Below are 15,965 nucleotides of genomic sequence, written 5' to 3'. Positions count from 1 at the left end.
ACTAGTTCATGCATTTATTACTTCCAGGCTGGACTACTGTAATTCTTTATTATCAGGATGTCCTAAAAACTCACTGAAAAGCCTTCAGTTAATCCAAAATGCTGCAGCAAGAGTCCTGACAGGGACTAGAAAGAGAGAGCATATTTCTCCTGTTTTGGCTTCCCTTCATTGGCTTCCTGTTAAATCCAGAATTGAATTCAAAATCCTGCTCCTCACATACAAGGTCTTAAATAATCAGGCCCCATCTTATCTTAATGACCTTGTAGTACCATATCACCCTATTAGAGCACTTCGCTCTCGCACTGCAGGCTTACTTGTTGTTCCTAGAGCAGCGGTCCCCAACTCCCGGGCCTTGGACCGGTGCCGGTCCGTGAGTCGTTTGGTACCGGGCCGCGAGAGTTGAGGCTCAGGTGTGAAATGTATGGTTGTCAGGGTTTTTATCGGTTTTCAACTTTATTTTGTTATCTTTTTTATCGTTAACTCGGTTTTCCTGGGTCTTTTCACGTGTGTTATGAATAAATCGGAACTAGTTTTATTTTGTTGTATTTATCCGCGACACCTTAAAGGCGTCGGGCATAAACCGGTCCGTGAGGCAAAAAAGGTTGGGGACCGCTGTCCTAGAGTATTTAAAAGTAGAGTGGGAGGGAGAGCCTTCAGTTTTCAGGCCCCTCTTCTGTGGAACCAGCTTCCAGTTTGGATTCGGGAGACAGACACTATCTCTACTTTCAAGATTAGGCTTAAAACTTTCCTTTTTGCTAAAGCATATAGTTAGGGCTGGACCAGGTGACCCTGAATCCTCCCTTAGTTATGCTGCAATAGACGTAGGCTGCCGGGGATTCCCATGATGCATTGAGTTTTTCCTTTCCAGTCACCTTTCTCACTCACTATGTGTTAATAGACCTCTCTGCATTGAACCATATCTGTTATTAATCTCTGTCTCTCTTCCACAGCAGGTCTTTCATCCTGTTTTCCTTCTCTCTCCCCAACCGGTCGCAGCAGATGGCCGCCCCTCCCTGAGCCTGGTTCTGCCGGAGGTTTCTTCCTGTTAAAGGGGAGTTTTTCCTTCCCACTGTCGCCAAAGTGTTGGGTTTTTCTCTGTATCTATGAAGCGCCTTGAGGCGACTTTTGTTGTGATTTGGCGCTATATAAATAAAATTGAATTGAATTGAATTGAATTAAGACCTGTTACGGGTTCGAAATTGAGGATGAGAGTAAAACAATGATAGTCCAGAAGAGGTGGTTCAAACAATTGATTTTAATGCACGCAGCGTGGAGAGGTGCAAACTGCAAAACAGTTGTACATCTCTACCCAAAATACACTCTAGATTGCTTTTATAACATCAGGGTATTGTAACGCCCCTTCTTGCGTTTACAAGCACATAATTTGCATGTACAGAACATTCATGTATTTTAAGAATTAAATGCAACATAGAGGTTCCTCCTTGTGGCATACTCTTCCGAATATGGTGATGACCTAAGGCCTTTGAGGTCACCATGGACTGGACATCCTTCCGTCACCTGTAACTAAGCAAACTCAAATACCACAAGAAGCTGAATACATTCAGGCCTTTGCTCAGCTACTATTTTACTGTAACAATATACTCAGCATATGAGTTATGATATATATATATTTAACTCAATCATTTTAAAGTAGTTATAACTGCACCTGTAATAAACATGTTAATATTTGATTAGGATAACCCCTATAATATAAATTATAACATAATGCCAGCAACTTCAATAAATGCTTGGATGAAATGATAATTAATGCAATGACAAAGATGATGGTTATATAAAATAATCCCTATAATTCTACAGACCCGACCTGACATATAGACACAGACAAACAGGCACACACAGACACAAACATGCATTCCCACCCTCATGCACACATATAGAAATACTCAGCACTCACCCAACGTAAGGATAGACATAAATGGACATGTACACACAATCACACTCCCCAAACATACTCTATACCCCGGGTCCAGGTACCCTCGCCCCCAGAGGGGGAAACGGCACCTAGACCCAGGAGATGTTACCCTTTCCCCCGGGGTGGAGGCAAGCAGACCGCCCCAGGCTCCGCAGCAGCAGGGAGGCCCCACATCCCAGTTCCCAATTGGACGGCCAACAGTAAAAAGTAAAAAGTAAATTCTAATAGTTTAAAAATCATAGGGTTGATTATGCAATTTATTGGTTTAATTTAGAACTTTACCTACTCATTAAAGGTATTTTAACAGATAACACCAGCTAGCTTGTGATGAAGAAAGTTATTTCTACTTAAAAATGCTTGATATCATTGTTTAAAGCTATAATTTGAAGTGAGGCTGATGTTGACAAACTGTTTAGTGATCACTGTATATAGAACAAAGAAAGTATGAGATTGGGTGTTGCATTTGTGGGAAAAAGGTAAAGCTATTTAATTTAATGTATTAATGTAATTATTTAATTTAACCTAAATGACCTCTATGTTGATAACAAGATCCTTTCATTTTAAAATATAAAGGAAATGATCATTTGTCCCATTTAGATTTTGTAAGGCTAGATTGCACTAATACTTTGACCCCCCAGTGCCTTCCGCGTGGCCGGCCGCCGGACCTGTTCTGTCGCCACCGCTGGCTTCGCGGTCGGCCTCCGGACCTCCTCTGTCGCCGCCACTGCCTTCCGCGTGGCCGGCCTCCTGATGTGTTTCGTCTGCGTCGCTGCCGCTGCTGTCCGCATGGCCAGGCCCCCGAACTGTTTTGGACTTCTGTGCTGTCGGCCTCCGGGTCGGATTCCTGAACTTTTGATTTCTTGGACTGTTTCAAGGTCTCCAGTGTTTTTGTTTTGGACTGTTTTCCTGTGTTTCTGAACTTATGCTCCTTGTCTTTTGGTTGTTTCTTTGTCAGTGCTGAGTCTGCGTCTTTGTGTAGTGATTTCTTGTTTCCTGTTTTATTGTGAAAGTCCGTGTCTGATGTGAGTGTATTCAGTTTTGCCTCCCTTGTCTTGTCTCGTTAGCCCTGATCTCTCCCACCTGTGTCTCCCTCCTGTCTTCCATTCCCTGATTACTTCCCTGTGTACAGGGTGGGCAATTTATATGGATACACCGTAATAACATGGGAATGGTTGGTGATATTAAAGTCCTGTTTGTGGCACATTAGTATATGTGAGGGGGCAAACTCCTCAAGATGGGTGGTGACCATGGTGGCCATTTAGAAGTCGGCCATCTTGGATACAACTTTTGTTTTTTCAATAGGAAGAGGGCCATGTGACACATCAAACTTATTGGTAATGTCACAAGAAAAACAATGGTATGCTTGGTTTCAATGCAACTTTATTCTTTCATGAGTTATTTACAAGTTTCTCTTTGTTCACAGCCATTGACATGTCGAAGAGGTTAACACGTGAGGAGCGGATCGAAATTGTGTTGATATCTGGTGAACGCAGTAACCGGGTCATTGCAGCAGATTTCAATGCAAGACACCCTATGAGGCCACCCATCTCCCATGCTACAGTTAGCAAACTGCTTGCTAAGTTTCGTGAAACTGGTTCAGTGTTGGATTTGCCAAAATGTGGACGCAAGAAAACTGTCACTAATGAAGAAACATCAGTGGCTGTCCTAGCTTCATTCAGCAAGAGCCCACAGCATAGCACTTGCCGCATGTCACTGGAGAGTGGCATTAGTCGAACATCCCTTCGGCGGATATTAGCTACTCACAAATGGCACCCTTACAAACTCCAGCTACTGCAGCATCTCAACGAAGATGACCCAGATCGGCGCACAGAATTTGCAGAATGGGCAAAACAAAAATTGGAACAGGACCCTCAGTTCATGCAGAAGATTTTGTTCAGTGATGAGGCAAACTTTTATGTGAATGGTGAAGTTAACAAACAAAACCACCGCTATTGGTCTGACACTAACCCACATTGGATGGATCCCTCCAAGACTGTTGGAACAACAAAAGTGATGGTTTGGTGTGGTATATGGGGTACAACGATAGTGGGTCCATTCTTCATCAATGGAAACCTCAAGGCCACTGGATATTTGAAATTGCTACATGATGATGTGTTTCCCTCTTTGTGCACTGAAGCTGGCACGTTCCCTGAGTTTTTCCAGCAAGATGGTGCACCACCACATTATGGGTGCCAGGTCCGAGCATTCCTAGATGAACAGTTTCCTGGAAAGTGGATTGGTCGTCGTGGGCCGGTTGAATGGCCCTCAAGGTCTCCCGATCTGACCCGCTTAGACTTTTATCTTTGGGCTCATCTGAAGGCAATTGTCTATGGTGTGAAGATACGAAACGTGCAGCACCTGAAACTACGGATACTGGATGCCTGTGCTGGCATTTCTCCTGCGGTGTTGCTATCAGTGTGTGAAGAGTGGGAGAAAAGGGTTGCATTGACAATCCAACACAATGGGCAGCACATTGAACACATTTTATAAGTGGTCAGAAACTTGTAAATAACTCATGAAAGAATAAAGTTACATTGAAACCAAGCACACCATTGTTTTTCTTGTGACATTACCAATAAGTTTGATGTGTCACATGGCCCTCTTCCTATTGAAAAAACAAAAGTTGTATCCAAGATGGCCGACTTCTAAATGGCCACCATGGTCACCACCCATCTCGAGGAGTTTGCTCCCTCACGTATACTAATGTGCCACAAACAGGACTTTAATATCACCAACCATTCCTATGTTATTACGGTGTATCCATATAAATGGCGGAAGCGAATGGATGGATGGATGGCCCACCCTGTAGATTTGAGAATCATCAGCATAACAGTGAAATGAGATTGAATGTTTCCTGTAAATAGAGCCTACTGGGAGCATGTAAAGGGAAAAGAGTACTGGGCCCAGGATAGATCCTTGAGGGACCCAACATGTAAGGGGGGTTGAAGAGGATGAAGAGTCACCGAAATTGACAGAAAAACTTCTATCAGGTAAATAGCATCTGAACCATTCAAGAGCACTAAAATGGCAGAGTTACCAGAGACATCAACTAATAAAAGATCATTAAAAACTTTTAAAAGCACAGTTTCAGTGCTATGTAGCGCTTTGAAACCAGACTGAAATGTTTCTAAGATGTCATTAATTTCCAGAAAAGCCTGGAGCTGAAGGAAGACAATTTTTTTTCCAGGTTTTTGGACAGGAAGGGGAGTTTGGAGATAATTTTGGCCTAAAATTTGAAAGAACTGTGTCATCAAAATTGTTTTTTTTTTTTTTTTTTTTTGAGAAATAGGTGCACTACAGCATGTTTTAGATTGACTGGGAAGGTTCCCATTAGAAGAAAGGTGTTAATAATGTTTAAAACATTAGGCCGAATAGTGTCAAAGACTTCTTTGAAAAGGAAAGAGGGGATAATGTTGAGGTGACACATGGAGGGCTTAAGGTGGGAGACTAGACGTGCTCAGCGAAACAGGCTCAAAGTGATCAAACACAACTGAGGAATCCGGGGGAACTGAGGGGTCATAAGCTGGAGGAGTGATATGAGACCTGATAGTAGCAACCTTGTCGATAAAAAACCGTAAAACGTTTTCACAGTTGGCTGGAGACCCTGGTAAGTGTGTGGTGGGTGGAGGTTGATAACAGAATTAATTGTGTTGAGGACACGGGGCCTGTAGCTGTGGTTAGAGATGATATCTGATAAATACTTAGTTTTCATTTTTTTGAACAGCATCCTGATAAAGAAACAGGGCTTCCCTTAACATATGAAAAGAAATCTGGAGTTGATCTTTTTTCCATTTTCTTTCCACTTTTCTGCAGGTCCTTTGGAGGGCCTGAGTGACATTATTTTACCAGGGATCAGTTTTAGGTCTAGTGCACTTAGTTTTTTTAAAAGGAGCAACAATATCAAGAACGTTTGAACAAGCGTCATTGAACAAGGTGAGCAAATGATCAGGATGCTGCTTAAGGGAACAATTGTCCAAGGAAGGGGCACCAATATTCTAATAAACAACAGAGAAATGTCCAGCAGTAGCAGGAGTGATAATGCAGAATTCACACACAGGTAAACTGAGGTTTACAGAGGTTTAACTGGAGGACATGGTGCTGAAATTTGGATTATAACAGGTATGTGATCAGAAAAGTTGAGCTTGCAAATTTGAATGTCACATAACTGCAGACCACAAGATTAAACTAGATCCAAAGTATGTGCACGCTCATGGGTGGGACCCTTGACTGATTGGACAAGATTAAAAGAGTCAATGAGATTCAGAAAGTCTTTCAAAAGAGGTTTTTGATAGCAGCAAAAATGAATATTAAAATCCCCAAGGATTAAAACGGTGTCAAATATTGGTAACATCCCTGATAAAAAGACAGCTTTATTGCGAACAAACTACATTCCAGTTTCGCAGCTGATCAAATGTCCATCACTGGTCTCCAGATCTATCAATACCCCGTTGCAGAGTCGTGAGCTTCTCCAAGATCTTATCCATATTGTGTTCAATAAGCACAGTCTGAATACTTACAGCCCTGCCCATCGCATCAACCATGCCGGCAAGCATTGGATTTTGAGCAGCTGTATCGCTTTCTTTATTCTTCGATAAGCCAGGGTTGAGCCAACTCCAATCAACCAGAACCCTGTTATCATGGAATTTCTCATTTTTAAATTCTTTTAAGTTTAAAATTAAGATTTCGAAAATCTGTTTTTTTATATTAATTAAAAAAAATTGAATGGAGGTTTTTATTTAGAGTTTAATTCTTTTGTGTGAAATTCATTTTTGATTTGAAGTATTTATTAACGGATTAATAATTCATTTTGAAATACAGATTTATAAATAGTGTCTCTATTTAAAATGATTTTTTTAAAATTATTTTAATAATTTTTAAATGAATAAAAGAATAAAACATGGACTCTTAAATGAATTTACAAATGCATATTTTATTGCCCAATTCAGTGTTTAAGCACAAAATTCTTCTTTTTGATGCACATGCCTCTTCTGGTCCTCCATAACAGTACTGTCATGAACTGTATATTTTGAACTGGTTTGTGGAATTATGCAATATTAAACATGAACGAAAAAGAAATAATTAAAATAATTTAATAGGATACTGTAAACTGTATCATACACTGTAACATATACAGTCCTCAGTGTACCGTATTTGACAGGCACAGCAATAAAGTAAAACTATATATAATATTGAAATGTATCGAAGTTTGAGTTGGATTAAAAATTAGAATCAGTTAAAAGGACTAGATGTTACAGTCCCTGATAATGCATTGCTTTAGATGGAGAGACTCCCGAGGGATGGCTGTTATGAGGACAGGCAGCCCAGAAACTTTGCCAGCAGCACACATCGTTGTGTGCCTCAACTTTTGGTCTTTTACCCAAGCTAATCTGCCATTTTCCTTCCTTGGTTAGGTTTACAGATTAGAGATCGATCTAGATTATCATTTTAAATATGGGACACATCATCAGTAGTGGACCTTGGATTCATCAGGTGTTTGGGCCATTATCACTAGACACCCTCATCCAAGGAGGCCCTGCCAGGGTTGATCAGGCCCTGGAGTGTGTCACTGGTTTATGTTAAATTGTTATTTCTCTTCTTCTTTCTTATGTTTAATTTTCTAAGATTTTTCTTCTTCTATCTATTCACTGCAACTGAGAAATAATACTTACCTCTTTAGCATTTATGGAGCCTAACGTCTTCAAAGGGATAGAAAAGGTGATAGAGAGAAGTAAGACAAAAAGGACAAGATAGGAAAGAGCGGAGAGCAGAGCCGGAAGGAGGGCACCCGATCTGGCTTCCCACACCTCCCTGCCGGATTGGGCTGTACGCTCTACCTCCCCACTGCCTCCCAGAAAAGGGAAGAAGAGCAGAGGGGGTAAGAGCGGAATATTTCTTTTCTCCCATGGTTAGCTGACTGCCTTAGCTGCCTAAGTGATGTCAGCCCGTTTTAACCATAGCCAGTGACTGGTCCTCTCAGCAGTGTTAGCTAGTTCTCTTATAGCCTGCCATTGTGCCTGTCCTCTGATCCCAATCTCTCTAAGCAGTTTTGCTGTTGTACTGGCAACAAAGCCCCTGCACTCCACTTCCACCGGGCGCACCTTGATCTTCCAGCCCCTGTCCTCTGCCTCAGCTGCCAAGTTGGCATAGCGGAGCTTCTTACGCTCAAATGCTTCCTCAATTGCTTCCTCCCATGGTACCGTTAGCTCAATGACGTACGCAAGCTTTTGGGAGTTAGACCAAAGGATGAGGTCTGGTCGCAGAGTACAGAGGTGGGTAGTAACGAGTTACATTTACTCCGTTACATTTACTTGAGTAAGTTTTTGAAAAAAAATGTACTTTTAAAGTACTTTTTTTGCACGATACTTTTTACTTTTACTTGAGTACATTTGTGAAGAAGAAACGGTACTTTTACTCTACATTTGCAAAATTCGACTCGTTACTTTTTAAAAAAATAATTAGTTTAACACATTAGATAACATGCCGCCAGTGGAGTTTCCGGTAACTTTTTTACCAATCAGATGTGGCCATGCAGTCACATGACCAGTTTGAAACTGTGGCGGGCAGAGCGGCCCAAGCATTTCACAGTAGCGGACACACGGAAAGAATAAACACAGGAAAACATGGCAGAGCCAGTTGTCTACGCTAGAGCTGAAGAGGATGAACACCCTTGGCCTCATATACTAAGAATGTTTCTCTTAAAAGCATTACTAAAGAACAGCTATGTCTTCAGTGTCGGTGTCTTCAGTAAGAGCCAAAACAAACCAACGTTTCAGCGTGAAACAATTCAGCTCGTGTAACCTGAGGAAACGGTAAGTTTTCTGTAAATATCTTTTTAGCTGTGGTTAGCTTGATGTCAGTCTTATGTTACAGCAGCTGTGTCGAGCTCGAGCTGCGAGTCATATTTTCGTTGCTACGTTGTAGTGAGATAAGTTTGTGGGTGTTTTGTGCAGCTTCGGCTGTCCTTTTAACTGCTCGCTGGTTAGCTAGCATGAGCTATAGAGATTGAAAATGTGACGTCATTGAGGGGTAAAACCGCAAAGGATTGTGGGAACCCAAGGCAAGAGGTACTAGCGCACACAGGCTTTCAATTGAAATAAGTTACACAGCGATAAAAAGAAACAAAAAATGCCAAGAACCTGTTGTATTATTAACTGCACAAGCCGGGCGAACGACAGCCGCGTGAAGTCGACGGGAAATGCGTTTGGTTTTTATCGGATTCATCAGATTTTTGTCTCAGTGATTGCCCAGTACGATTACAGCATACAATATTATTATCACTGCTACATTTCTGTAATGCATACCATATATTCTTTGCACTACTAATTAATTACCGTGAGCTAAAAGGTCCTATTTATAAACGGTTCACGAATGTGTATTTATGAAGACGATTTGTGAGACAGGTAAACTTACCGTTGCCAGCGCATTTACGATGGTCTTGTGCTCAACACGGTGCATTTCTAGGTCCTGTACCCATCCGTCCGTGAACTGCACCTGGGCCTGTTGCAGTGACCTGAAGTTACTAAAAACGTCATGAGTGTATGCACTCACTCCAAGAACCATGTAATTATAAATCTGAGCGTGGTTAAAGTTGGGCAGCACGCTGATGTCTTTTGTCCAGTCTGTGTGCTCGTAAGGGTCTAACCCTTTCACTCCTTTGATTTTTTCCAAGTACCTTTTCTTTGCCTTTTCCTCGAGTCTGTCTTTGTACGGACCGGCATTGTTCTCCTTCGTTTTGTACATTATTTTTTGGTGAGAAAAGAAAAAGCAAGACGGTATTGGAACATGAGAAAAAACGTTTTGCGGTGCTGCAAATGCTTGCATTTGATGCGGTAATTTAAATGTCCTGCCTTCACCTCCCGGCATGCAATGCGCGAAAGTCACGTGGTCTGTCAATCTCTATAAGCTAACAGCTAGCCTGGTTAATGACGCTAGAGTTCCACGCACATGCAAACAGCTCGTCTCTACTGCTTTAACTGTTAAAACAGAAGGCAATACTGCGGCTGACAGGGTTTATTATGTGAAACAGCAGCTTGTTTAGTTTAAACAGTCTGCATTAAGCTGGACAAACACTGTGCGATTTTTTTCAGTCACGTTATTCCGCTCCTGCTCAAACTGTACAATTGAATCTCAGGGGTTAGAAGTTCATAGGTCACGATGCAGGGTCTCACACTATACGACCTGATGCTCTGATGCGACCTGAGTGCTCAAACTGTGCGTCCATAACATGAAGCTTATCATACAAAATCTGTCTCTCGCTCTACCTCTTTCTGTCTTTCACTCACTCACTCACTCACACAGACACACACACACCATCAACTTTGCTAAATTACTAATGAAAAACATTGACCAGGCAGCTGCAATTGAGCAGCAATGTCCATCCAACTCTTTTCATGGTTGTTGTAGTCGTGATAATTTTGTGAGGCCACATTGAAAAGCCTCGGATACGGAAGCGTAGTACGTATGTGTAGAGCTGCGACCCAGGCAAAAGATAAATAGAGCTATATCATGTTATAACGTGATAAGTATATTGTTAAAACAATATACTTTCAATGTTTCTACAATATACTATCACGTTATTACAATATACATAATTATCACGTTCGTACAGTATAAATATTATATTGTATGAACGTGATATTATATTGTTCAAACGGGAAAGGTATATTGCACGAACATGAAAAGTATATTGTCAGAACAATAAACTTTTCACGTTCTAACATGATATAGCTCTATTTATCTTTTGCCTGGGTGGCAGCTCTACGGTTACGTACTCAGATGAGCTTGCCAAAGTTCTACAAGTTGTGCCTCCATCTCTTGTGTCCAGATCACATGCTGCTCCACCTTTTCACTTTCATTTCTGTGTTTGTGCGTTCGCAGTGGGAGAGGCTGCGTTGAGGGGGGCGACAGGATTTCAAACAGGTTTGATTATCTTGCGACCATACAACTGATGATTGGCCCCCCTTTGCCCCGGAAGAGGCCTGACCGAGCGACAGGCACCAGGCCCCGCCAAGTAGCCACCGGGAGTGAGCTGGTGCATACCTGAGCGCCCAGCCCCGGACACCAAGAACCACCAATGCACCAACCCCTGAGGGCATCAGTTACCGGCAGGAAGTGTGGTGAGGGGGGATAGGCCTCCACACTTTGGAGGGCCTGGGAGTTCCCAGGGAGGTGGAGTCTAAGACCCGACCTGACATATAGACACAGACAAACAGGCACACACAGACATAAACATGCTTTCCCACCCTCATGCACACATATACAAACACTCAGCACTCACCCAATGTAGGGATAGACATACATGGACATGTACACACAATCATACTCCCCAAACATACTCTATACCCCGGGTCCAGGTACCCTCGCCCCCAGAGGGGAAACGGCACCAGACCCAAGAGATGTGACCCTTTCCCCGGGTGGAGGCAAGCAGACCGCCCCAGGGCTCAGCAGCAGCAGGGAGGCCAATCGGACAGCCAACACCTCCTCCCAGTCCCCCGCCCCGATGGCTAGTAGAGAACGGGGGTGTGTGAAGACCCCATACCTCCCTCCTCCCGCTCATGTGTAGTGTTGCTGCGTGTTGTTCTAAAGTGCATTTAAAACAAGGGAGGGCATGGTGCTGCTGCCAGAGAGCAGCAGGTGTTAGCACGGCCCCTCCCGAGAACCCTCAATGTCTACATGGATTTATAATTGACAGGTGGGCACCGGCGCCAGAGGTAGGGTTGAAAACACAGACCGTCCACTGGACGCCGTTAACGTGGTCACCCTCAAGGCCCTATATGTATGTGTGTGTTATGAGAGTGTGAATAATGTGGATGTCTAAGTTGTGGAATAAAATTGAGGCACAGGTGGGAGAAGAGGACAGACGGGGGGGGGAATGCCTCCCCTGCACCCTGGTGACACACCTGCACCCCAAGGCCCTACCTGTGTGGGTGGGTGTGGTGGAGCGGGAAGAGGGAGGCAGCCGCGGATGGGGAGGAAAAGAAGGGAGGGGCAAGATGCCCCTCCTTAGGGCCAGCTCCCTCGCTGACCCCAGTAGGCACCCCCGTCCTCTAGTACCCACCAAGGCAAGGGAGCCCAGGCCCATCCAGACCGGGGCCTACGGCAGCAGCACCGCCAAGCCCCACAGGACCTGGGGAAGCCCACCCCACCCCACCGCAGAGGAAATTGTACCCACCCCAACATTCAATCATCTCCAGACTACACAAGACAACAGACACCCAGGTTAGGTTTATTCTCCACCTCTCCTATGTCTCTCCCCCACCTGCAGAGTGGACTTCTGCAAGGATGGAACAACCTCCCTGCCAGTTGAAGAGCCCCCCAGTTAGGCCGATGCACCAGAGGCCCCCTGTGCCAGGGCTGAGCCCCCATGCACCCACCCGCCCACAACCTCGGCAACACACCGACGAGGACAGAAGCCCCCAAGGCCCAGCCAGAGCCCCATCACGGAGACGAAGCACCCCCGAACCCCAAGCCCCCACGCCTGCCCCGGATCCACTCAGGGGCAGCCAGGCTACCAGACCAGTAACCTACGTCCGCCAGTACAGACCATCCCCCAGCCCCGCTGCACGCAGCCACGAGGAGAACACCCTCTAAGAGCGACCAGAGCCACTAACCAGGTTATGACCACAACCCCCCGGGAATCACTCCTTTCTGCCACGCTACCTTCATCAGCTTCCACAGATATTTGAGGACTCGTGGGGTGTTTTTATAGAGCCTATATGAGATCCCATTAGGTCCTGGGGTCGATGTTGCTCTTGCCTGCTTCACTACCTTCTCCACTTCACTCCATGTAGGTGGTCTTATGTCCATTTGGTGTTCAGGTGCCTGGATAGGGGGCATATCACTCGGAGTGGTAACTGGCTCATGCCTCTGATCATCAGAGTAAGTTTTCCTCAGATGATCTTCCAGGTCTTTTATGGGCATTTTGAGGCACCCACTCTTCTCTTCAGCAAAAAGGCTCTTAACAAAGTTGTATGGGTTGCTGTAGAAAAGGGTCCTTGTCTGTTCTTTCTTCTAACATTGTCGTCTGAGGTGTTCTGCTCTTCGGAGCTTAGTAAGTTGTTGCTTTATTTCCTCCTGCAGGGCAGTGAGTCCCTCCCTTTCTGTCTCATAGGCCCTCCTCCATTGTTTCCTCAGAATTTTTGTATTATTAACAAAATTATCTGCCTAGGTCATGAGATACACACACATACACACACTACCACTACAATGATTAAACTGATTGAACGCCAGTTTAACAGGTGAAAGACATGCAGAAAAAAATTTTTCTTAAACTATTTGCAACTGAGGCGATCAACTTTCGACATGTTTGATTTTAGGGAAACTCTTTTTCACTTCGAATGAGCATTTTCTGTCCTTGAATTGTTTAAAGTAAAACAATATGAAGCAAACATTTCTATGTACTCCTCACATGAATGTCAGATAACAGCATGACCTGCAGCTACTATTAAGGACGCAGACCTGTGATGCTACAATGATTTTTATGTTCACATTACAAAAAAAGTTAATATCTTTGGTGTTTTTATTGTAACTCTTAAAATGTAAATAAGATATTGGAGTCCTTCAACCCTGAGATTATATTAGATATGTCCTTGTTTCTTGATTGAATACAGTAATTGATTTTGAATATAGACTGTTTTTAATTTTTGTTATTTTTACAGACAAATAATAATAACTGCATTGTCTAATCCAACATGTTGTGGAAGACAATGTTTGTCGTGAACACAATTTTTCAGGGAAATCATCTGCAGCTATAAATGACTAATCTGATGTACTATTAAACTGTATAAAATAAAACTAAAACTAAAAGATGTTAAACTAAATTACTAAAATATGTTGAAGTTTAAAATTGGATTAAAAATGGGTTTATTTTATTCTAAATGATACATATCTTGCTTTGGCTCTTGGAGGAGGCGGACGCATCTTTCACCCTCTCCTTCCCTTATCTTCCCTGCTGCTGCTTCTATGTCTTTGTCTAGTCTTATCTAACTCTAACCCTCAAAGACTCTCTCAGTCTTGTTCTCTAAAACCTAAGAATTATGGATTTGATCAACTGGCCCCGTAACAAAATTGACACCCTCTCCACAAGAAACCTGGGCTTGGGAGAGCCCGATTGTCTTGCGGAGACGTTTGCTGCTGGATGCTGGATGGTCAGTTGCATTGTGTGTCTGGCAACACTCTCGATTGAGAACATTGAACGACATCTACCTATTAGGAACCACGATAACAGAGTTTTGGCTGATCGGATCTGGCTCGAACCTGACTTATCAAAGAACAAGAAGCAGCTACAGCTGTTCAAAACCCCACGAGGCTGGCCGAGATGATTGACGATGGGCAGGGCTGTGAGTACTCAGAATGCATTTATTGAACGCATATGGGCAAGACCTTGGAGAAGCTCACTGCTCTGCAACCAGATTTGAGAGAATTGGTGACCAGTGAGAGACATTAGACCAACTGTAAAATTGGATGCAGTTCTTTGCACTGAACCAAAACATTCATCATCTTCACTCATGCGGCTAGTTACTGTACACTGCATGGGAAGAAAAGTTATTTTTACAGCGCAAAAACCCCTAAATTCCAAGCAAGGACCAAGTACGTTGCCATGGTAATGTGAAATTAACAGAGAAATTCCCGGATACTTCCACTGACATGATGGCTGCGACACACCTGCACCAGGGCAAACCTCTGCCTGCCCCACTCCTGCTAAACAGGTGAAAATAGAGCAACAGGACCGCTGAGTCTTTGATTTTATTTATTTTCTACTGTGTTTTACTTGCATCTATTTGAAAGACTGAGTATAAGCACAAAAAACTATTTTATATGCTGGAATATACAGACAATAGGTTTAAGTCTTAACCAAATTGCTTCTAGTCAGAGAATGTTGCATATAACTTAATGTTTGCCAGATGCATCAAGTTAAAAGATTAAAACTAATAAATCAAGTTTGTGTCACAAACAAAAAACAAGTGCTGACCCACTCTAACTTGTAACTATGGTGCTTTTTGTATCTAATGAGACCTGATGAGTGATATACCAATAAAATTGCCTTCTTGGCTGGATGGGATAGACAGGCAGAGGACAGATGTAATTGGGATAGGATGGATTACAGTAATACATAGAGAATTAATAGGGTTAACCCCAATTCTAACCTCTGGCCTAGCATGACCAAGTTGCAGTTACAATCTCACTTTAAACACAAAAAACACCAAACCTTGATTGCTTTCAGTGCCCAAGAGAATACTTTACCATAAGCAGTTTACAACAGTGTTATCACTTATACTATGTTACATACAAGTCATTTTAAAGGCGATTAACCCATTTCTTTATTAAAATAAAGCGAAAGAGACTGATCTTTCTACAGCTTTAAGTGCAGCTTTACTCTGCAGCATTTATCTCTCCTGAGGGATATGCACCACCTATTGGCGTTTCTGAATAATGCCCTGTGGTGATACATATAAAGTTGTCATGTCTGTGTGTAGGCAGGCAGGAAGAGAGGACCCAAAAATGCAGGACTTGACGCTGCACTACACCGGCAATAATAACAAAATACAACCCGAACCTTAGTCATAATGCAGAAACATATCAGAATAACTGAAACACAGATCCATAATAAAAATCAACAAAGCACCAGAGAAACATGAAGAACAATCATTCAAAACCAAAACATAAGGAACTCAAATGCTGGGTCGATCCGACCCAGGACCGTGACAAAAGTACAGTGAAATAATCATTAAATCAGTCATTTATGACGTAACAAAAAACAGGGGGAAAAATGCTGGCATGTCTGTTTTTTTACTTGTTTAACAAGATGAACTGAGTCCCCATAACTTATGATTAGCCCTTTTATCTCATATTTATGTCTTAAGCTTACATATTTTCAATTTTTAACATTTGGCTATACATTAAAAATATCTGTATAAGAGACATTTCTGTCTCAGTCTTACTCACAGACACACTTTACCACTGCACATCTAAATAAGCTTTTCTGGGATAAGAGGCGAAAAGTCTTCAAGAAACTTAAAGAATGTTATATCGG

Source organism: Oreochromis aureus, linkage group 3 (assembly GCF_013358895.1).
Source record: "Oreochromis aureus strain Israel breed Guangdong linkage group 3, ZZ_aureus, whole genome shotgun sequence".
In the NCBI taxonomy this organism is placed as follows: Eukaryota; Metazoa; Chordata; class Actinopteri; order Cichliformes; family Cichlidae; genus Oreochromis; species Oreochromis aureus.
Note: the sequence above shows the minus strand (reverse complement) of the source record.